This window comes from Diabrotica virgifera, chromosome 3 (assembly GCF_917563875.1).
Source record: "Diabrotica virgifera virgifera chromosome 3, PGI_DIABVI_V3a".
In the NCBI taxonomy this organism is placed as follows: domain Eukaryota; kingdom Metazoa; phylum Arthropoda; class Insecta; order Coleoptera; family Chrysomelidae; genus Diabrotica; species Diabrotica virgifera.
Genome location: NC_065445.1, coordinates 271385832 through 271409948, shown reverse-complemented (window position 1 = coordinate 271409948; position 24117 = coordinate 271385832). Strand labels below are relative to the sequence as shown.

Below are 24117 nucleotides of genomic sequence, written 5' to 3'. Positions count from 1 at the left end.
TATAAACCAAAAAACAAAAAAATATAAAACGGAACACTGGGAGAGCTATCAAAACAGATGCAATATGAATTTTACGGAAAATATGGAGAAATATGGAGAATGGTCTGAGGACAAAGAAAATAGATGAACCAACTAACAAAAATGACACAAATACAGAAGGAAATATGGGCAGACTACTTTCGACTCCTATTTGCTAAAATTGACAATAATGAACCACCATTAACAGAAGTGACGACATATGAACAAATAAACGTTAAGGAGGGGGAGGTAAAGGAAGCTATGAGGAAATTAAAAAATAGAAATTCACCCGATGACAGAATACCGAACGAACACCTAAACTACGGAGAACTATATGTGACCAAACAATTATTAAAACTAATCCAAACAATAATATAACAAAACAGAATAGCAGAGCACAAGAATAGAGATAAAGAACCTCTACTCAAAAAGAGAGGCAAATCGGACCAGGAGTACTACAGAGGAATAAACTTATTAAAATGGAAAAGGATATCTAAGAGGAGAAAGACAACTTAAAATAATCTGCTATGCAGACGACGCAATGCTAATCTCTCAAAATGAAGATGGTTTACAACATATGCTACACCAACTTAATTAACCGTTAGAAAATTTAATATGTTAATTTCCCAATAAAAGACACAATGCATGGTTAACAGCAAATCTACTAAGATGTAAATTGGACCTAGAGGGTCAGATAATAGAACAAGTGGTGGAATTTAAATATACAGACATTACACTATGTAGCTACGGAAAGCTCTAAACAGAAGTGGAAGATCATGTTAATGGGACAAACGTAGGATGCCTGAATAAAAAAATATGGAGAAATAAAAATATCGGGAAGGAAATGAAATAAAAAAAAGAATGATAGAAACAGCAGAGATGACAACTCTTAGAAAAATCGATGGTAAGACACTATGGGACAGAGCGCTAGAAGCACAGATATACAACGGAGATGCAAAGTAGACAACATCAATGACTGAGTAAGAAAGTCAAAAGTGCAACGGAACGATCATATAAACTGAATGAAAAATAAGAAGAGAGCTAAAAATATTGGCTAAAAATGATCATTTTGTATAGTTCCATTGTTTATGTTTTGTTGGATGAATTGCCAGACACGTATAAGTTTTCTATTTGGGTTTAATAACTGTTTTTTACAGTGTTCTTACAAAAATTTCCTTCATAAATAGTTCCTTTGTGTTGAACGTATGAAATAAAATTGAATTATCACCTTATTAAGAAGTGATTTATTTTTAGAACAGCGCAATAAAAATGGTTATTAAAAAAGCACGAAAAAACGGCAACGAACCTTGCGAAATATGCTCGCTATGAGCGCTAGAGGCCGAGAGTGGAACCTCGCGGCTCACCTGGCTGCCAAACTGCGATAGAGTCGACCTAGATTTTTACATTACCATTCACCGGTTAACGGGAAAGCTAAAGCTTATTTGTAATTTAGTTAATTCAGTTTCACTGGTATCTCGCGAAGAGTCAGGTAACACGCGGTAGGTACGTCTCACGCGGACCGAACTCATTTTCGATTCGATTTGACTCGACTTAACTTAAATAACGGGGATTAGCAGACCAACGAGACTTAGGTCAAGAATTTTTTATTTTATGTTGGCTACAAGGTGCATATTTTAGTTGATGTTGATGATAATGAGCAAGTGATACTAAGGTGGTGGTTTATGGATGACTTTTTCTCAGGTAAGGCCATTTAATCGATTAGTTTTTCTTTTGGAGATGACTTAAAAATCTATACGTAACAACATCTTTTTTTTACAATATCTTTCGACTACAAATTTTTGTCGTTCTTAAATTTTCCATTTACTTGATTAACGTCGTTGCTCATTAATTTATATTTAGGTAATCGATTATTATTATCAACTCATGAAGGACAATTGTCAAAAACAAAGTGCTGGATTTCCCGTTATGATTGATTGACTTTCCTGTCTTTTTTTTGTGTTTTTTCAAAGTTCTCTAGTATTTATTTGTGAAATTTATTTATTTACTCCATATATCAGGGGTGTCATGGTGCGGGAACGCCGCCGTTCCGGCACTGCGTTCCGGCACTGCTAATTTTGCCATGACACCACTACCATATATGACATTAAAACTTTACCTTTTCTGAGAGGTATTTCGGATTCCAATTGCCTTCTTTATATAATCTCATCTGATAATCTATTGCAGTTCTGCAGTTCAATTTTAGTCCTATAATGTCATTTCTTTCTTTCTGTTGTTATTTTTATTGTGATTTAGGTTTTTAGTGGCCTCAGGATTTATTTGGATATTGTTTAGCCCTTCATGACGATTCTTCTTATTCTTCCTCCTTGTAAGTAATTCTGCTTGTTGATTGATCGATTGATACTTCTATGGAATGTTGTCACTCTATATATTTTTTGTAAACTTGTAAATTTTCTTCTAATGTCTATACTCCACTTATCTCTCAAAGTATTCCTGTAATTCTTCCCAGTGTCCTGATCTACATAACTTTTTATAGCCGGATCTTAGGTCGGGTCTTCAAGCTTATGCATACGTCATCATAATTATCATTGTTAATGTCGTTCGATAAGTCTTGTGCCTGGACAGATCATCATTGTTTCCTTCGTAGATCTGTTTCATTGATCTGTCGTGTGGTTCCAAAAAGTGGATGGAGTAAAATATGATTTTATGGTTATTGGCGATTCGATGAACTTAAATAACGGGGATTACCAGACCAACGAGACTTAGGTCAAAATGTTTTTATTTTATGTTGGCTACAAGGTGCATATTTTAGTTGATCTTGATGACAATGAGTAAGTGATACTGAGGTGGTTGTTTATGGATGACGTTTTCTCAGGTAAGGCCGTTTAGTCTGTTAGTTTTTCTTTCGGAGATGACTTAAAACAAAACTTCGGATATGTAACAACAATAAATCTTTCTTTTTGGAAATCTTTTAGCTCGACTACAAATTTTCTTAAATTCTCCATTTATTTGCTTAACTTCGTAGTTCATTAATTTATATTTAGGTAAACGATTATTATCAGTCCTTGAAGGACATTGCCAAAAACAAAGTGCTGGATCTCCCGTTGTGATGATTTAATTCACTTTCCTGTCTTTATATTTTTTCAAAGATGTCTGGTGTTTATTTTCTTTAAGAAATGTATTTACTTTGTACATATCAGTGTGTTTAAATTTTCGGACTGTTATTTTCGATTCCAATTGCCTTCTTTATATCGTCTCATCTGATAAACTTTTGCACTTCAATTTTAGTCCTTTGATGTCTTTTCTTTCTTTCTATTGGTATTTTTATTTTGATTTGTTCCAATACTTTAAAAACATTTGGCCGGAGGCCTTATTTGGATACTGTTTAGCTCTTCATGACTATTCTTCCTCTCTATAAGCAATTCTGCTTGTTGATTGATGGATTGATACTTCAATGGAATGTTGTCACTCTATTATTTTGTAAGTAAATTTTCTTCCAATGTCTTTATTTCACTTCTCTCTCAAAGTATTACTGTAATTCTTCTCACTGTTCTGATCTTCACCATTTTTTATAGCCGGATCTTAGATTGGGTCTTGATTCTTATGCATACGTCATCATTATCATTGTTAATGCCGTTCGATAAGTCTTGCGCATCTGTAGATAATCATTGTTTCCTTCATAGATCTGTTCCATTGATCTGTCGTGTGGTTCCAAAAAGTGAATGGAGTAAAATATAATTTTCTGGTTATTGGCGATTCGATGAACTTAAATAACGGGGATTAATTTAGCAGACAAACGAGACGTAGGTCAAGAATTTTTTATTTGTTGGCTACAAAGTGCATACAGTAGGAAAAATGAAAGAATACCTATGAACGAACATATAAAACATGCTGTATTTTCCTATCACCGTGTCACACAAAAAATTGGCCAGCGCAAGTACATGTAATAATTATTGTTACATGTACTTGCAATGGACAATTTTCTTTGTGACACGGTGACAGGAAAATACAGCGGGTTTTATATGTTCGTTCATGGGTATTCTTTCATTTTTCCGACTGTATTTTAATTTATGTTGATGACAATGAGCAAGTGATACTAAGGTGGTTGTTTATGGATGACGTTTTCTCAGGTAAGGCCGTCTAATCTATCATTTTTTGTCTTAGCGACGACATAAAAAACTATACGTAACAACATCTTTTTTTTGTAATCTCTTTCGACTACAAATTTTTGTCGTTCTTAAATTTTCCATTTACTTGCTTAACTTCGTTGCTCGTTATTTTATATTTAGGTAATCGATTATTATTATCAACTCATGAAGGACAATTGTCAAAAACAAATTGCTGGATTTCCCGTTATGATTGATTGACTTTCCTGTCTTTTTTTTTGTTTTTTTTTCAAAGTTCTCTAGTGTTTATTTGTGAAATTTATTTATTTACTCCATATATCAGGGGTGTCATGGTGCGGGAACGCCGTTCCGGCACTGCGTTCCGGCACTGCTAATTTTTCCATGACACCACTGCCATATATGACATTAAAACTTTACCTTTTCTGAGAGTTATTTCGGATTCCGATTGCCTTCTTTATATAATCTCATCTGATAATCTATTGCAGTTCAATTTTAGTCATTTAATGTCTTTTCTTTCTTTCTATTGTTATTTTTATTGTGATTTGCTCCAATACTTTAAAAACATAAGGCCTCAGGTTTTATTTGGATATTGTTTAGCCCTTCATGACGATTCTTCTTATTCTTCCTCTCTGTAAGCAATTCGGCTGTTGATTGATGGATTGATACTTCTATGGAATGTTGTCACTCTATATATTTTTTGTAAACTTGTAAATTTTCTTCTAATGTCTATACTCCACTTATCTCTCAAAGTATTCCTGTAATTCTTCCCAGTGTCCTGATCTACATCACTTTTTATAGCCGGATCTTAGGTCGGGTCTTCAATCTTATGCATAGGTCATCATAATTATCATTGTTAATGTCGTTCGATAAGTCTTGTGCCTGGACAGATCATCATTGTTTCCTTCGTAGATCTGTTTCATTGATCTGCCGTATGGTTTCAAAAAGTGGATGGAGTAAAATATGATTTTCTGGTTATTGGCGATTCGATGAACTTAAATAACGGGGATTACCAGACCAACGAGACTTAGGTCAAGAATTTTTTATTTTAAGTTGGCTACAAGGTGCATATTTTAGTTGATGTTGATGACAATGAGCAAGTGATACTAAGGTGGTTATTTATGGATGACGTTTTCTCAGGTAAGGCCGTTTAGTCTGTTAGTTTTTCTTTTGGAGATGACTTAAAAGATATCTATATATAACAACAATTAATCTTTCTTTTTGACAATCTTTTAGCTCGAGTACAAATTTTTTTAAATTCTCCATTTATTTGCTTCACTTCGTAGTTCATTAATTTATATTTAGGTAAACGATTATTATTATCAGTCCATGAAGGACATTGCCAAAAACAAAGTGCTGGATCTCCCGTTGTGATGATTTGATTAACTTTCCTGTCTTTATATTTTTTCAAAGATGTCTGGTGTTTATTTTCTTTATGAAATGTATTTACTTTTTACATGTCAGTGTGTTTAAATTTTCTGTTATTTTGGATTCCAATTGCCTTCTTTATATAGTCTCATCTGATAATCTTTTGCAGTTCAATTTTAATCCTTTGATGTCTTTTCTTTCTTTCTATTGGTATTTTTATTTTGATTTGTTCCATTACTTTAAAAACATTTGGCCGGAGGTTTTATTTGGATACTGTTTAGCCCTTCGTGACTATTCTTCTTCTCTATAAGCAATTCTGCTTGTTGATTGATGGACTGATACTTCCATGGAATGTTGTCACTCTATTTTTTTGTAAGTAAATTTTCTTCCAATGTTTTTACTTCACTTCTCTCTCAAAATATTCCTGTAATTCTTCTCACTGTTCTGATTGACCATTTTTTATAGCCGGATCTTAGATTGGGTCTTCAATCTTATGCATACGTCATCATTATCATTGTTAATGTCGTTCGATAATTCTTCCGCATCTGTAGATAATCATTGTTTCCTTCGTAGATCTGTTCCATTGATCTGTCGTGTGGTTCCAAAATGTGGATGGAGTAAAATATGATTTTCTGGTTATTGGCGATTCGATGAATTTAAATAACGGGGATTAGCAGACCCACGAGGCTTAATAATTTTTTATTTTATGTTGGCTACAAGGTGCATATTTTAGTTGATGTTGATGACAATGAGCAAGTCATACTTAGGTGGTTGTTTATGGATGACGTTTTCTCAGGTAAGGCCGTCTAATCTATCATTTTTTGTCTTAGCGACGACATAAAAATCTATACGTAACAACATCTTTTTTTCGCAATCTCTTCCGACTACAAATTTTTGTCGTTCTTAAATTTTCCATTTACTTGCTTAACTTCGTGGCTCATTAATTTATATTTAGGTAATCGATTATTATTATCAACTCATGAAGGACAATTGCCAAAAACAAAGTGCTGGATTTCCCATTATGGTGATTTGATTCACTTTCCTCTCTGCTTATTTTGTCAAAGGCCTCTAGAGTTTATTTTTTTTTTGTGAAATGGATTTATTTACTGTATACATGTCATTAAATTTCAAATTTTTTGAGGGCCATTTTGGAGGCCTGCCACTTTCTCTATAATATAATCTAATCTGAATTTTTGGCCTTTAATGCCTCTTCTTTCTTTGTATTACTATTTTTATTTGATTTGTTCCAATACTTTCAAAACATATGACCTGACACTGTTTAGCCCTTCAAGACGATTCTTCTTATCCTTTCTTCTCTATAAGCAATTTTGCTTGTTGATTAATGGACTGATACTTCTATGGAATATCACTTTATATTTTTATCTACTCAGCTGATACTTCTTCAGCAGCTTTTTCTTTTCTTCTGTTTTTTTATTTGGTGCCCACTAGTTTATACCTTGTAATTGTTCTTCTAATGTCTTTACTTCACTTCTCTCAAAGTATTCCTGTAATTCTTCTCAGTACCCTGATCTCCACCGGTTTTATAACCGAATCTTAGGTAGGGTCTTGATTCTTATACATACGTCATCATTATCATTGTTAATGTCGTTCGATAAGTCTTGTGACAGATCATCATTATTTCCTTCTTAGACCTTTTTCATTGCTGTGTGGTTAAAAAATTGGATGGAGTAAAATATTATTACGATTTTCTAGTTTATCACTGTGTTTGATGATTGTTTCCGTTAAAACATTCTTCACGTAAGTCGGGTATCGTTTGGGTATCGTTTGATCGGAAACATCTTAACAGTGGCATAACCGGGGGGTTGGTAGTTGTACCCCCCCCCTAGGATGTATTTTAAGCTCTATACATACACTTAACACCAGTACTATTCCGTACCCCCTAGAGACCCTCCAGTAGTTGTAACCTCCCCCCCCCCCTTAGGATCATCCTGGTTACACCTTTGCGTACCAAATAGCCATTGTCACCAACCAAATAATTTAGACTGGTTTCTCTAGATAAAAGCAATATAGGATTGGCTGAGATAGGCTTCAATTTTGATTACATGAACACAAATTGGTGTTAAGATAATCTTACATAAAAGGAGTGTTTTTTCTTAATGCGAAGGTTACTTGAACTGTCTTGCTTCTTGATGTTTATTATCCGTTTATGGAATCATGTTTAAAGATTTTTTAGATAAACTTGTAGGATGTTCTTAACGACTGAGAGATTATCTAGAATAGACATATCATTGATAAAAATAACTGGAATTCATTGTATGTTTGTTGATAGATACGTTGTACATAGTGTGAAAGTTATACAGAAGTGCAGCACAGACAATTTCTTGAGTGACACGAACATTTATAGGGTTTATCGATGTTACTACATTTTTTAATCTTACTCTAAATCTTCTATCAATATTAAGACCTGGATGCCAAACCCTGTCAAAACTTTATTTTATGTTATATCCTATGTATTTATTGAACAGCCAATGCTTTTTAATATGTCCTGGAATACAATGATTGGAGTTTATTAATTTGATTATGGTTGACAGAAGACTTATTGGTCAATGGAATTTGATATGTCTGTAGTCTACAGTTGATACAATATTAATTGTAAAGCAGCAATGAAAAGATACAAAAATAAACAGCCGATATGGTATTATATGGCCAACGAAGCTGAAAAATAACTGCCAGAAGACTAGTTTTGATGTACAGAACTGCGAATGTTAAGCACATAACAAGAAAAAGAAACAACGAATGCATAAGTGAAGTGTTAAAAAAGGTAAAATTAAGGACAGATATATTAGCAGAAGTCCAATCTATGAAAAAGTATTGTGAGAAAAATTGCAAATAAAACTTGTTGGTGAACAAGCCAGATATTATGAGACTTATTTTATTTTTCCACGATAGGCAAAAGCGAAGCATATGTGCGAGCAATTCAAAATATGTATCAAAATCCGAAAAGTTGTATTAAACAGGGAAAATCTATGTCGAAACTATTCCCTGTTACAAAAGGTTTAAGGCAAGGGTGCTGCTTATCGCCAACACTATTTAAAATATACATCCAGAAAGCTCTGGAGCAATGGAGGAAAACAGTTGCTGGGATGGGAATAATGACTGAAGAAAACTGCTTAACAACTTTGTTTTTTGCTGATGACCAAGTAATTCTTGCCAACGATGAACATGATATGGATTATATGCTAAGAAAGTTACAGATCGAATATGAAAAATGGGGCCTATGTATGAACATGGAGAAAACGGAATATTTGAGAATAGGAGAGGAAACAAAAGATCCGGAATTAGAGTTAAGAAATATAAGGAAATGTAAGGAATATAGATATTTAGGAAGCATAATATCAGAAGAAGGAACTACAAAAAGAGACATACAGCATAGGATACAGCAAGGAAGGAAAGCAACTCGTATTTTAAATGGTCTACTATGGTCTAACAAGGTGAAACTGAACACAAAGTTAACAATCTACAGAACAATTGTGGAACCTATTATAACTTATGGAGCAGAGTGTTGGCAACTCACAGGAAAGGAAAGAAAAAATATAGAAGTAGCGGAAATGGATTACTTACGTAGAGCATGCAGAGTATCTAGATTAGAACATGTACCAAATGAGGAAATAAGACGACGGACAAAGAGTTTATATTCCACGGCTGACCAAATAGAAACAAAGAAATTGCTACGGTATGGTCATGTTATGAGGATGTCAGAGGAAAGATGGCCAAAAAGAGCATTCAATTACACACCCATAAATAGAAGAAGAAGAGGAAGGCCTACAGAAACATGGAAGAAAGGCATAGAACAGTCTATGGCAGATAGAGCTATTGACGAAAACGAATGGGTGGATAGAAAACGATGTACCGAATTCTATCGCCTCGCCTCTTTCATTCCGTAGTCCGAGTCCATTTTCACCAATGATGTTTTCCCATTTTTGCATTGAGATCTCTCATTATTATCGCATTTCATGTTTTTCCGTGCGCTGCATTAAGACTTATATATCTCTATGGAACTGTTCAATCTCAGTATCGGGTTTATCGGTTGTTGTAGCATTCTTCTTCTTATAGAATCCACTAATGGATGTTCGCGATCACGTTTGACCATTTTTGTCTATCCCTTGAAGTGTGTATTAGGTATCTTATACATATTTCTTAGCCTTGTTCATTGTTTGACATTACGGAGCCATAACATTTTCCTCCTGCCCACTCCACTTCTTCCTTCGTCCTTTCCTTCAATTAAGGTTTGCAGAAATTGGTATCTTTCGTTTCTATGTTGTGGCACAGACTTGTATAATATTGATATTAATTGGGTTTTACGCATCCGTTGTCGTTTTCTAAAAAAAAAAGAGATTGTTTTGTTTTGGAGATAGCCTATCAATTACAAATTCAGTGCTAAGTAATTATTTTTAACAATATCCGACTGATTTATATAACAAATTGGTATTATTAAGCAAACGATTGAATAATAAAATGTAAACCATCGGAAATACCCGTGTTATTTTTCAAGGAATGTAGTAAATAAAAACGAATACCTAATTGATATTTTAGTACTAAGTAAAGTATTTGTTTTTATCTATGGCTGGTAATCATTTCACAATGTTTGTTGACTGTTAATTCAGCAATATGGTAAAATCCCTTTGCAATGCAAACTCTAAGATTTTTAATATTGCATTTTGTATTATTCGTACATATATGTATATGTTACATAACGGATAGACAATGGTATAAAAAATGTGTTCTGGGAAAGGCCAGGTGGAAGAAGGTCTGTAGGACGGCCTAGAAAAAGGTGGAAAGATGCAGTCAAAGAAGATCTAGAGAAAATGGGAGTGCGACAATGGGAATTAGTGGCACAGGACCGACAAACATGGAAGGCAATAGTAAACGCGGCAAAGACTCAAAGAGGATGATGACATAACGGATAAGAATAAACTGTTTACTGATAGCAGATATAGAATGGAAAGGAATTAATGTAGTACGGTAATGTACACGTAATGAACACGTCATAAATAAAGAGATTCTAAGAAAGATGAATAAAGAAATGGAAATCTTAAATACCATCAAACAAGGAAATTGGAATATCTCAGACATATTACACGTGGAGAGAGATACAACTTGCTCCAACTCATTATGCAGAGAAAGATGGAAGGAAAAAGAAGCATAGGGAGACGTAAAATGTCATGACTGCGCAATCTGAGAGAATGTATGGATTTACATGAAATAAACTTTTCAGAAAGGTCGTATCTAAAATCCAAATAGCTATGATGATTGCGGACCACCACTTAAAAAAGAAGGTAATATACAAAGGATCGACGAAATGAATCAACTAAAAATCTCATGCAATTGATAGTACCGAACTTCAGTAAACGAAAAAGACCAAGATGAAAGTGAACGAAGGAAATATCTAACACAGTAAGTCGTATAATAGATGGAAAGAGTAGAAACGAGGAAAAGTTGAGAGGGAATCTTTAGGATAAGGAACTTTTTGATTATTTAGGGAACATATTACAGGGATGCACAGGATCTTAAGAAGAAGAATAGGAGAAAGAGAAATGCAGCAAATACTGAAAAAGAAAATCCAACATTAAAGGACCCCAAGTTGAAGATATAGATATAAGCAATGAACAAAGCACGCAAACTAATCGAGAAGAATCCAAATTATATTTATAAGTAAAATATTCCAACTAAAATAGAATACAGGCATAACAATTTTTCTCTATTAAAATGAGTAAAAAACTGACATGTATACAAACGTTTCACAGAAAGTAAGAAAAACGAGATTAGATAAAAAATTAAAGATTGAGCACACAAGTTAACAAGCGGGATTAAGGTCCAAATTTGAAATCAATTATCACTTAAAAACAACGAAAAATCTCAGAAAATACGATAAATATAACTTTCAAATTTTTTGAACTGAACAAATGATTTTCTAATTATAAGTCATTAATATTATATATCTTAAAACTCAAAATAGATGTTATGAGTGGGCTGGTGAAGCCTGTTATGATATCAGCTTATTATTTTTTAACGACATCCCACAAAGAAATTAGTATTTGTTTGGTAGATAAGAGGTCAAGTAAATATTCATATAAAATTAACAGAAAGAAAATTTTGGTAACAGATAAAGTGTTGTGTAAGGACGAAAACATTTCCAATATTGTAATATAAATAAAAAATATGATTTGTTAAAACTATTTTTAACATATTGACAAGAAAAAAAGTTCGGTTGTGTTCCAAAAAATATTTACATGAGATTTTTTGCAGTATACCCCACAATAAGGGGGACATTCGTAAAAATGAGCTATTTGCCGAAAACCCAGAAAAGTACTTACATATGAAGATGTACCTTCACAAAGAAAAATATGGAAAAGATGGAAAAAATTCAAAGGGCAATGGAAAGGCAGATGCTGGGTATCAAGCTAAGCGATAAAAAGAAAAATACATGGATCAGAAATAAAACCAAAGTGAAAGACGTAAACAAACCTGCAGCTACTCTCAAATGAAATTTCCAGAACACAACAGCAGACAAAGAGACGGAAGATGGAATGAAGCGATAACCCACTGGAGATCATGGGACCATAAAAGAGGAAGAGCAGACCACAGATGAGATGGTCGGATGACCTAAAAAGATACACAGGGACCAGATGGACAGGATTAGGATTGAACCGAGAAGAGTGGAAAAATAAGGGGCGGCCTACTTTCAACCTTGGACAAATGAAGGAGAATAGATAAATAGAAGGTTCAAGAGATCCTAAGCGGTCTTAATTTATCTAAACAATTTTCGTAAACAAATTTTCCAGGCTCAAAAACATTTAAAAAATTTTATTTTTGAAATCATCAAGTACCTAAATTCAAGTTCAATCCTTCTTCTCTTAGCTTACGATAAGAATATTTGGATTGTTTTATTGCAAAATATTGTTTTTTAATTAAATTTGATTTTACTGTTAATTTCTAATAATTTGGGCAATTATGTGATTTTGTTTTTGTAAATAGTATCTATGCTGTACATGGTTATATTAAAGTCAGAATTTAATATTTTGTAGTATTTCATGAAAATATTAACAATAAAATTTGCCTCAATCTGTTACTGTTCCAGTCGCTCATTTAATTTAAACAGTTTTCTTATTAAATTGGTCTACTTGTCGCTTTGCAATTCCATTTTCGGAAATACCAATAAAATAATTATTAAACCAAAAACAATTAAGACAGCAAGGACAAGTGTTGATACTGTGACCCACAAATAATCCTTGTACTCGGGCACTTATATAAATCACTGTTCAAACATACATACACAAACATTCGAAGAATTCGAAGAATGCTTATTCGAATGCATTGGACAACGCCTAAACTAAGTGGATTAGTAAACAAAATAAAAAACGAGCATGATATACAGTATCGAAAGGACAACGGACAACGGTCGTGAGTTTATACGAATTCTAGGTGTAAACCAAATGAAAATAACTGTAGTTTAAGGTTATACAAAGACAGTTAAGGACAACTAAACAGCTCATAAAATAAATAGTCTATTTAAATTTACGTACATATTTTATATTATATTATACAATACTTATATTGTATGTAAAAAAAAATTTTAAAGTAAATTAACTTGGAAAATGATGAATTTTCAGAGCTCAATGGGAATCCGTGTATCTTTCCAATGGTCTACTATTACTCCAAAAATGCAAAAATCCCGATGGGGTATGTACAATTTAACAATTAGTACTGACAAAATAAAACCCTAAAAGTGTATTGCAAGTAATTCAAGTAGCCTTTCAGGAGGACATTTTGGAGTGAAAAGAACACTGACAAGGATTCGGGACTATTGGATCAATTGTCGGCGAGATGTAGAAGATGGGTCTAAGAAATGCGATTTCTAATAAAAATGCACAAGATGAAATACTTCGGTCACATTATCAGATATCCTGAAATATATGAGTTTTTGCATGTTGTCATACTGGGAAAGATTCAAGGAAACGTGACAATAAAAGAAAAAGGACCTTATCTCTTACCTATTAGCTTAAGACAATGGACGGTAAATCGAATACAGCATCAATAAGGTAGCCAACATCCAAGTATCAATAACGGTTATGTAACTAGAAGAAAATAAAGGGCACATAAATTTAATTTGACTAATCTATATAATCTTGTGTTTGCTTTGATAAAATATAATAAATATCCTAATATTCTAGAATTAATAAGAGAACACAAGATGATGTATATGTACATATATTACATATTATAATAAGTATAATCATATCAAGAAGATGACGATCGATAGATTGCTCAGGAAAATAATATACATATCAATCAAAACTATTCACCAGCTAGATAAATAGCGTCGTTAGCTATTTTCAACATCAAAAATCTAATATTTTTTAGAATAGTTAGATTGCGTAGAATGAAAAATGTTGAATTGGTGCTTTGAATAACGCCAGAAACGTAATATTTAAAATTTCACCCAAGAGTGAAAACCTGGAAATAACACTGAACCAATTATCGTTCTGTATTTTAGTGTTAGAACGGAATGAAATCCCTGCAGAGATAATAAAAACGTGTTTTTAATTGTTGACTCACTTTTTGCACATTAAACAAAACATAATACATATTCTGTATAAATGAGTAGCTATAAAAGTACCTACTCTTTGTAAGTTTTTATCTTTGAAGTAAATAAATAAGTTATATTTGCTGGATTGTGACGAATATCTATTAGTAGTTTGTGTTTTTAAAGTTTCAAAGAACTGTTCAAATTGTCTATTTGTTATCCATATACCTAATTATACGAAATGTCAATTTGAACAGACGACCCTTGATGTATAACTGTAAATGGAAGTAAGATAGAACAAGTTCATGAATATATCTACCTAGGCCAAATTCTGAAACTTGACAAACATAACCAAATAGCGGAAATCACTTGAAGAGCAAGACTGGTATGGGCAGTCTGGAAAACTTAGTTGGATACTCAGGAACCGCAAAATACTTGAGGAACAAAGTGTTCAACCAGTGTATCCTTCCTATCATGACATAGGGATGTCAAACCTGGGCCCTAACCATGGCCAATACGAATAAACTAGCCACGACCAAAAGAGCAATGGAGAGAGCAATGTTAGGTGTATGACTCTCAGATAAAAAGAGAAATGACTGCGTAAGATCAAAAAAAAAAGAAATTGAAAAAATCTAACACATTCGTCAAAGAAAAGCGTGGCGCGTCTTCATCGAATAAACGGTTTTCGCACCACGCTTTTCTGTAACGAATGTGTTCGATTTTTTCAATTTTTTTTTTATTTTTTGCTTTTTAGTTGATTTTTTTATAATATGTTTAATTTTAGTCACTCGTAACTAAATAAAATCGTGTATTAATAGTTATTTATAATATAAGTGTTAAAAGTACACGTTTAAGGCACGTGAAAGTTTGCAGAATGAGCGATAGCGAGTTCTGAAATTCATGTGAGTGCCTTAAAAATGTACTTTTTAACACGCATATCATACAATATTTTTTATACAAACGTAATTACAGCACAATATCTACAAAAACTTTTACTTGAACTTGACTCACATTCCATTTTTGAAGTTATACTTCTTTAGGCGCGATTTCATTGATAGTGAAATTTTATTGATCTGCGCGCATGCGCACACCGACAGTATGGTACTAGTCGTTATACGGGCTCTGATTGGGTGTTGAAATGATCTGTCAATAATTGTTCAATATGGAAATTATCGGTAAACAAAAATATTGTATATATTAGTTTTTATTGTTGTGAGGACAGAAATAAAATCAAATTTATAATTATAGTGACTTTTTAAATAGTTTTGAAAAGTCGCAGGTACGTAATTCTAAATGTTTCAGTTGTATTCCAATAAAAAATTATCTTCATACCTATCTATTTGGAAAATGTAAAAAAAAAATAATGTAGTTACCTATTAGTAGGCAATGCTTTAATTTACATAATCTGATTACGAACAAACTTTCTACAAATCTTCATCTAATATATCGTTTTCTTACTGTATATTTTGTTGTATTTTCATTCGACAAAAATCAAACTAATAATTTGATTCATATAAATAAACAAAATGTCAAAAAGTTTATGGTGTAAACGTTTAGGTTGTGTATATTCCCACATGACGTATACGCGAATGTGGTGTAGTGGGAAATCGCTTCAAGTCTCGTACGGTGCGGTAGACGTGAAGTGGGTTCAAGCCCCAAGCAAGTTGTTATTTTTTTTTATAGATTTTATGAATATAAGTATATTATTATATAATTTTTTTCAGAAAATATGTATTTAATTAAAATTTTTGGCAACAATTATTGTTCAGAAATCATTTGTGGCATTTTTCAATGTGTTTTATTCTTTTATTTTTTTAATTTTTGGTATTGTTTTAATAAAAATTTTTGGAAAGTAGTAGAGAAACTGTTTAAAGTATATTGATTTCGTTGAAATCATATAATAGAAGTATAACTTCTTACGTGCGTACAAAGTACACACACATTCTTTTTTATATTTTTTTGACATTACATCAAAATTGCCTATACGGTCAATACGAATTGCAGTGCCATAAACATTTTAAAGTACTAGTGCCTCTAAGTAGCATTTTTAACGCTCGTATGGAGTGCTAAAAATTGCATTTTTAACACGGTTGTAGAAAAAAATATTTTTTTCATATTTTTTTAATTTTTACTTTTTAGTCTTACACTTTTCAAACGTTAAAATATATTGCCATGTTTATTAAAATATGTATAGCACATATGGTGTACAAACATGAAAAGTAGTCGCAATCGGCAAAAAAATTAAAAGTTTATTGTTGATTTATGAAGCATAACGTAAACAATTAACGTAAAAAGTGTAATTATGTACAGTTCATATAATTAGCTATAATCTGTAAAAGTTTCAAGTTTCTTCATTATAAAAAAAAATTTATGCATTTTCCGTTAAAATCGTTTTTTTGTTTAAACAATTAATGAACAAAAAAATTTTTAAAAATGTATAACCATTTTTAGTTTCCAATAAAAAAAATTGTATTGACTATTCGTGTATTGTTCCCGCGAATGCATATGTCTGCAAATTTTTAGTCATTTGCACTGAAGAAAAGGCAGTCAAATTAACGTCCAAAGATTTGACCGAAACGATTGAACTAAAGAAAAGCGTTTAATTAATTAATACGACAAAACGAATTCTAATGTTAATTGTAGCATAAAACGTCTCTACCGGTGGTTTTTCTAAGACTACGATAAAAACACGAATTTTTTTAATTCGAGTTTTGGTTGAAGTTTTGTTTCGTATCGTATTGAAATTTGACACGAATAAACGCCGATTTATATATAAACAAATATATGAGCGTTCAAAATTTGAAACTTTATTGTTTATTTATGAAGCATAACGTAAACAATTAACGTAAAAAGTAAAATTATGTATAGTTCATATCATTAGCTACAAGCCGTAAAAGTTTCAAGTTTCTACATTGTAAAAAACAAGAGAATTTAAGCATTTTCCATTAAAATCGTTTTTTTTATTTAAACAATTAATAAACATACAAAAAAATATTTTATTCACTATTCGTGTATTGTTCCCGCGAATGTATATGTCTGCAAATTTTCATTCATTTGCATTGAAGAAAAGTTATTCAAATTAACGTCTAAAGATTTGATGCAAACTACTGAAGTAAAAAAAAGCGTTTAAAAATAGATATCACAATAAAAATTGGCAAACTCAAATAGAGCTTCGCAGACCACACTACTAGACAAAAATACCAACGTTGAAACGTCGCAAGCCACAATACAACATTGGAGACCTTACAAAGGTAGACCACCAAGAAGAAGACCTTAAATGAGATAGGTAGGTGATATAAAGAGAATAGCCGGAGTAAACTGAAAGCATGTTGCCCAGACTAGAGATCGATGGAAATAGTTGCGAGAAGCCTATGTCCAAAAATGGTCGATAGAAGGCTAAGAAGAAGAAGAAGAAGTCAATCTAAAACAGGGGTGGGCAAAGTGCGGCCCGTGGGCCGCATGCGGCCCTTTGGGTATATTTTGCGGCCCGCGGAAAAAAGTGAATTATGTATTTTCATTTAAAGATTTTTTCAATTATTGCTAATATTAATAATTAAATAGTGATAATGCAGCTATGAATTAACCCTTTCGCAGCGTGTGATTTTTCCGCAATTTTCAACATAACGCGGGCAATTTTTTGTGTTTCCGGTACATAATTTTGTTCTCTCCCTCAATGAAATCCATGAAATTTCAACAAATGGAAACGATATTTTTGAAGTAATCAGAAATTGTTTGGAAAATTTTAAATTAACCCGCAACCACCTAAAAAGTGTAATAACTGACGGAGCACCAAATTTAAGAGAAGCAAATATTGTAATGTTGAGAAAACTTAAAGATAACATTCATGAACAATTTTCAGAACAGGTATCATGCAAAATTTTTTGAAAGTAGATAACGTCGTTTCAATTATAACTAATATTGTTTATTTCATTCATAGGAGATTCTGACCAATAGAAAGCTACAGAAATCTGAATTAAATCGATAATTTTTGATAATCTCCCGTCGTTAAGTATATTACGTCAGATGCCCTTAGTTGCTACGAAAAAATACATTCAGTGACATTAATGACAATTAATGTTTTAAAAATTATAAAAGTGATGACTTTCAATCGTCAAATGTTTATAAAAACTGTGTGTTTAATGGTACTTACATAAATAAATTACAATAAAATTTTGGTTTTGAACAGTTTTATTCATGAAATAATCGCAACAAATTGCACTCGACCTCTGAAATTAATATAGAATTTTTGCTCTCGTGACACTTTGACATAATTTCACTCGCCTTCGGCTCGTGAAATTAAAACTGTCAAAGTGTCACTCGGGAAAAATTCAATAATTTCAGAGCTTTTGTGCAATTACTACTGATAATTTTATTCGTTCAAGAGGATTAAATCATCATGCATTCATAGCATTTTTGGAAGAGTTAGAAACGGAACATACTGATATCTTATACCACAAGCATCTTCGATGGTTAAGTTTCGAAAAGGTTCTTAAAAGATGCAGATGGTGTGAATTAGGGGAGGAAATTGATATTTTTGAGAAATGAAAAACTGCTAGAGACTTGCTAAATTTACAAGTTTTGAACGCAAAATGAAATTTTTAAAATGAAACTCAAACTGTTCATTGACCATATAAAAAAGAAATAATTGCTTCAATTATTTCCCTCAATAAAATCATTAAATAATGTACCAGAAAATAATTTTAGAATTTATGAAGAACATTTTTTTTTAATATCTTTTTATTATTTAATTATTTCACAGAAAACAAAAATAATGAAGGAAATCAAGATCAATCGAAGGGAAATCGAAAGGTCAAGTAAACTTAATTTCAAACTTAAATTGTGGCATATTCTCAAATAAAACAGCAAATTGCATAAGATGCAACAAGGAAATCGCTTCAGAACAATATTAGTGAAAAAAGACATAGGTTCATAGATAAACTAAAAATAAATAAATTATATACTCATATATAAATCAGGGAAATAACATGCTTAAATAAGTGTATAAATAAGTATTATTTAGGGAGAAGAGGTATGGTTTGAAAATTTTGAAAAGTTCGATTCTTTTATTATTTTATGTGAAAGAACATAACTTCAAGAATACTCTGTGAAAATTTCAGTTTGCCCGTAGGAAAATTACCAGGAATACAGCATGTGTAATATCCCAACCTTTGACCCGCTTTGCGGCAGCTTGAGTGTAGTGAGAACCGTTCAACAGTTGTTCCCTTTCCTTTTGTAAATTACTCTGCTATCCAAAAACATATTTCGGTGTGCATCACTTTACGATTTGATAGACAAGAAATTGAAAATAAAAGTTGGCAAAACTAAACGTGTTTTTCTCAAAACTGCTTTTTTCAAAGGCAGTGGACATTGAAACTCAAAGGCTACTTTACAGATCCACCTGAAATGTTTCATGTATTTTCGTAAGCTAACTCTGTCAAGATATTTTTTGTTTCTTGCTTATTTTTTGTTTAACAATAACAAGTATGTTGATTTTCACCATTTTTTACAAAAAATTTCGGTATTTTGACTTCAAAATAGTGATATCAAAAACTCAAAAATCGTCAAAACTCATAAGAAAGACTCATAAGCTAATAAAATATCTTTGATTTTTTTGTTTCATATGATCCATTGACGAGTTCTGATGTCTACTGCAAAATTTGGATGTTGGTAAAAATTTGCCACCTTTGGCTTATTTTTCAATATTTGGTCTTGAAATTTGTTTGGAGTATACTTTGAATTGTACTGAATATGGTTATTTAAGTTAAAAATAAAATAATTCTACCATACTTTCAAACAGAATTCAAAAAAGGTGCTTGAAATGATAATTTCAAACCATACCCCTCCCCCTCCTTAAGCAAAATTAGTAAAAAGTTAAAAATTCGAAAACATGTGTTAAGGTAATAAATATTGCGGCCCTCTGTAATAGACTAGAAACATTTTGTGGCCCTTACTAAAAAAAGTTTGCCCACCCCTGATCTAAAAGCTTCCTACCGTTGATATTTTCAATTGAATATTCAACTAGCTGAAAATGCGAGCATTATCATAACGAAAACTTTGTTTATTTACGTATTTTAATTCATAGCATGGAAAATTTCTATTATGAAAAGTTGTTTAGAATTAAAAATTATATTTTAATGTACAATTATATCTTTCTAATTTAATTGTTGTAAACTATAAAGGTACTTTACTCTTGATGGAAATTCATATTTTTTATATACCACGTATAAAATTTGATATATGATAGTTGCATCATAAATATTAGACCATGAAGGGCATTTTATGAAGAATAACTTTTCTTCGTAAAATTAAAAATGAAAGAATTATAAATGAAAATGTTGTTTGTATCCATAATTTGAGAAAAATCTTCAAATATTTTTTTCCATTAGATCATTAGAAGGATGTAATTGCACCTATCAGACCATAATTTTTTATTTAAAACAACATTTAATATATTCGGTTCGCTAAACTCAGACCCAACTGGCTAGTGATTTTAGTCAGTAATTTTGCCAATTTGACAAAAAAAAAGTAATTACTAAATAATTAGTAATTTTGCCAATTTTGGCAAAATTGGCAAAAAACAAAAAAATTACCTACTTAAATCACTTGTGTCAGTTCAAATGGAATAGTACATAATTTATCATTAGGTACTCCCATTAAAGGGGAGGCCGTACACTCGTATAAACCTTTTTAAAGTTGTTAATAAATTATTGCTTTCAAAATATACCCAAATTGTATTTTTGAACATCTTATTTATTTTATATAATAATTAAATTCCCTATCAAATGTTATTAATATTTTAATAATACTTAATTTAAAATTTAGTTTGACATTCACGAAGTGTCAAACTCAAATGTAAATAACCTATGCTTTTTTAACAAATTCAGATTAAAAAAAAAGAATGCGTGTGTACTTTGTACGCACGTAAGAAGTTATACTTCTATTATATGATTCCAACGAAATTAATATGTACTTTAAACAGTTTATTTATATTTTATTTAAATATTAAACTAATTTTAATACTTACCTACAACTTTCCAAAAATTTTTATTAAAACAATACCAAAAATAAAAAAAATAAAAAAATAAAACACACACAAACAAATTGAAAAATGCCACAAAAAAATGATTTCTGAACAATAATTGTTCGCAAAAATTTTAACTAAATACGCTTTTCCTGAAAAAAAAAATATAACGAATATTCTTACAATCATAAAATGTATAAAAAAATTAAAAAAAAACTTGCATTGGGATTCGAACCCACGTTTATTCGGGTGCTTAGTATTTGTAGTCGAAGCCTCTACTCACTTAGCCACTTACACGTACCTGTCATGTGCGAAGATAAGCCAACTGAACGTTTTACTGTTTGACAGTTTTTTTTTATTTTAATGTAGACTAAACGACTACGACTAAACTAAACTACGACTAAACTAAACTACGACTAAACTAAACTACGACTAAACTAAACTACGACTAAACCAAACTATGACTAAACTAAACTACGACTAAATTAAACTACGACTAACCTAAACTACGACTAAACTAAACTACGACTAACCTAAACTACAAACACTCATAGGTGTATATGTACATATATTTTCCAAATAGGTATGTACCTATGTAATTTTTTTACAATAATTACGTACCTGTTGCTTTTAAAAACTATTTAAAAAGTGACTACAATATTATAAACTTACTTTTTTCTCTGCTATCACAACAATAAAAACTAATATACACAACATTTGTTTACCCATAACCGACATATTGAACAATTATTGTTGACAGGTCATTGTAATTACCCAATCAAAGCCCGTATGACGTTTGAGCTGCGCTCAGGACCAAGACTTTTGATGAATTCGCGCACATATAAATTTACTCCCAAAGCGCCTAAAGAAGTATAACTTCAAAAACTAGCCTGCTTACTAGCAACGATTTCAGCTGACTTTTAGTGTGTCGGCAGAAAATAAAAGGATTGTGAAGTCACATTTTAGACTTTGAGGTCGGTTATCTCAAAGACGGTTAGAGATATCGAAATGCCGTTTTCAGATTTGGATTCAGAAGACAAAACTACATAAGAATCCATCGATAAATCTGCTCTAAGTATTGAATGAGCGGCAACGCACTAACGCACAAACTTTGCGAATTTATAAACGAAAAGTTTTCGTTGAAAATCTGTCAATTTATTTTCAAGGGGAAGATCTTTTTTTCTTTTGAGAGTCCATATTTCAACTGCGTATCGATCAATGGGAAAATAAGGGTATTGATTAACTTGAGCTTAGTATTCATTGTTATTGTTCGGTCTTTCCATATATTTAAATTAAATAAGGTGTTGCGGTTCGCACTATTACTAGTCTCTGCTTGATTTCTGAGGAGCTACCGCCATTATTGGTTATCAGGGAGCCCAAGTATACAAATCTGCCTACTACTTGGAAATTCGCCATGTTCTATTTGCGATGGATCATTATTTACTCTATCTACGACCATTATCGGTTTCATGACATAGCTTTATTGGTCTGCGGTCTGCCTTACTGCCAGAGTATTCTGAGCATTCTTCTATGCAAATACATCTGAAATGCCTCTATTTGATTAATAATATCAGCCTTCAGAGTTCAGGTCTTAGTGGTATAACAACACCCACTGAGTAAATAGGTCATTTTATAATTTTTTTGACGCAATTTTAAGTGCTGTGGTTACAGAAGAAATAGTTCAAAAATGAATAACCATTTTTAATTTCGTTGCAACACGAAACTACAACCGCATCATATCCTAGTTCAATCAGAGAGTGCAGCAAGCACCTCTACCGGTTTCGAAACTTATTAGTTTCTCATCAGGAGGCACATATGCTGCTCTCTCTGACCCAACCAGGATAAATCCCGGCGTGCAGTTACAGATTGCAACGAACGAAATGGCATGAAATGAAGTTTTCAATCTTATAGCACATAAAATAACATTAAAAATATTACTCTACATCCCACCAGATTGAAAACAATGGGAACCATCTCTGGTTACACCTCCGAGGCTTCTAAAATTTTAATCCCTGCAATTTATTTCGTTCGTTGCAATCCGTAACTGTATACATAACTGCAATCCATAACATAACCCGTAACATATGTGCCTCCTGATAAGAGACTAATAAGTTTCGAAACCTGTAGAGGTGCTTGCTGCACTCTCTGATTGAACTAGAATATGATGCGGCTGTAGTTTCGTGTTGCAACGAAATTGAAAATGGTTATTAATTTTTGATTTACATGTTTACTCTGATTGGAGTAGTTACGAAGGGAACCATTCTCGTTAGAACTTTACCGCGCTGAGCAGATGCGATGTGAATTATAAATTGTAAAATTCCCTCATCTTCTTTAGGCTCAGCATCCGTTATGGCTTGAAAATGTTAGAAACCTCGGAGGTGTAACCAGAGACGGTTCTCATTGTTTTCAATCTGGTGGGATGTAGAGTAATATTTTTAATGTTATCTTATGTGCTATTAGATTGAAAACTTTGTTTTCATTTTTAGAAACGTTGTACGAGATACTTTAATTTCTATATTTGATCTTTTTACTTGGATCTTGTTGGTCTGTAACAGCATCCCAAATATTTCAAGTGGGCAGCTCTCTCGTTATTTTTTTAATCTATTTGTAGGGAAGCACTATGTTGAGGTTAGTGACTAAGTATCATACATTTTGTCTTAGAAGCATTGATTTTTAGACCAATTTCTATTCCTACTATGTTTACGCAATCCAATACCTCCTGAAGCCCCTGGAGCCCCTCGCATAAGATAACAGTGTCGTCGACGTATCTAAGATTATTAGTCAGTTCACATAAATATTTTACCGTATATATTTTACTACCTATCGTATATTACAAAATGTTTCTCCATATTTGAATATTTAAATGAGTCAGGCAACAAAATAAAAATTAAATTTTATAATGCCGCAACTAAAATTCTTTAAATATCTGATTTTCTTGCGATTTTGCGATTTCAAATGCATAAACAATACGCATAGATATCAGCCAGCTAACCAGGATGTTGAGAAACAAATCCGCTTTTACTATTGTTGGCAGTATAGGATATGTTTTAGTCTTACGGGGGACATACCAACGATTGATATTT

General features: G+C 32.0%; 1 protein-coding gene across 2 annotated transcripts in view; it reads left to right on the top strand.

Annotated features, from left to right (window-relative positions):
• The window catches only part of LOC114325575 (class A basic helix-loop-helix protein 15-like), a 313876-nt gene that overhangs the window by 145700 nt on the left and 144059 nt on the right, over nucleotides 1-24117 (top strand). The window contains exon 1 of one of the 2 annotated variants that reach the window (XM_050647399.1): nucleotides 1503-1719. The exons of the other annotated variant lie outside the window; for it this stretch is intronic. The gene's annotated coding sequence lies outside the window, so the exon portion shown is untranslated. Of the gene's footprint in view, nucleotides 1-1502; nucleotides 1720-24117 lie in introns of those variants that run through there. 2 annotated transcript variants of the gene reach the window in all.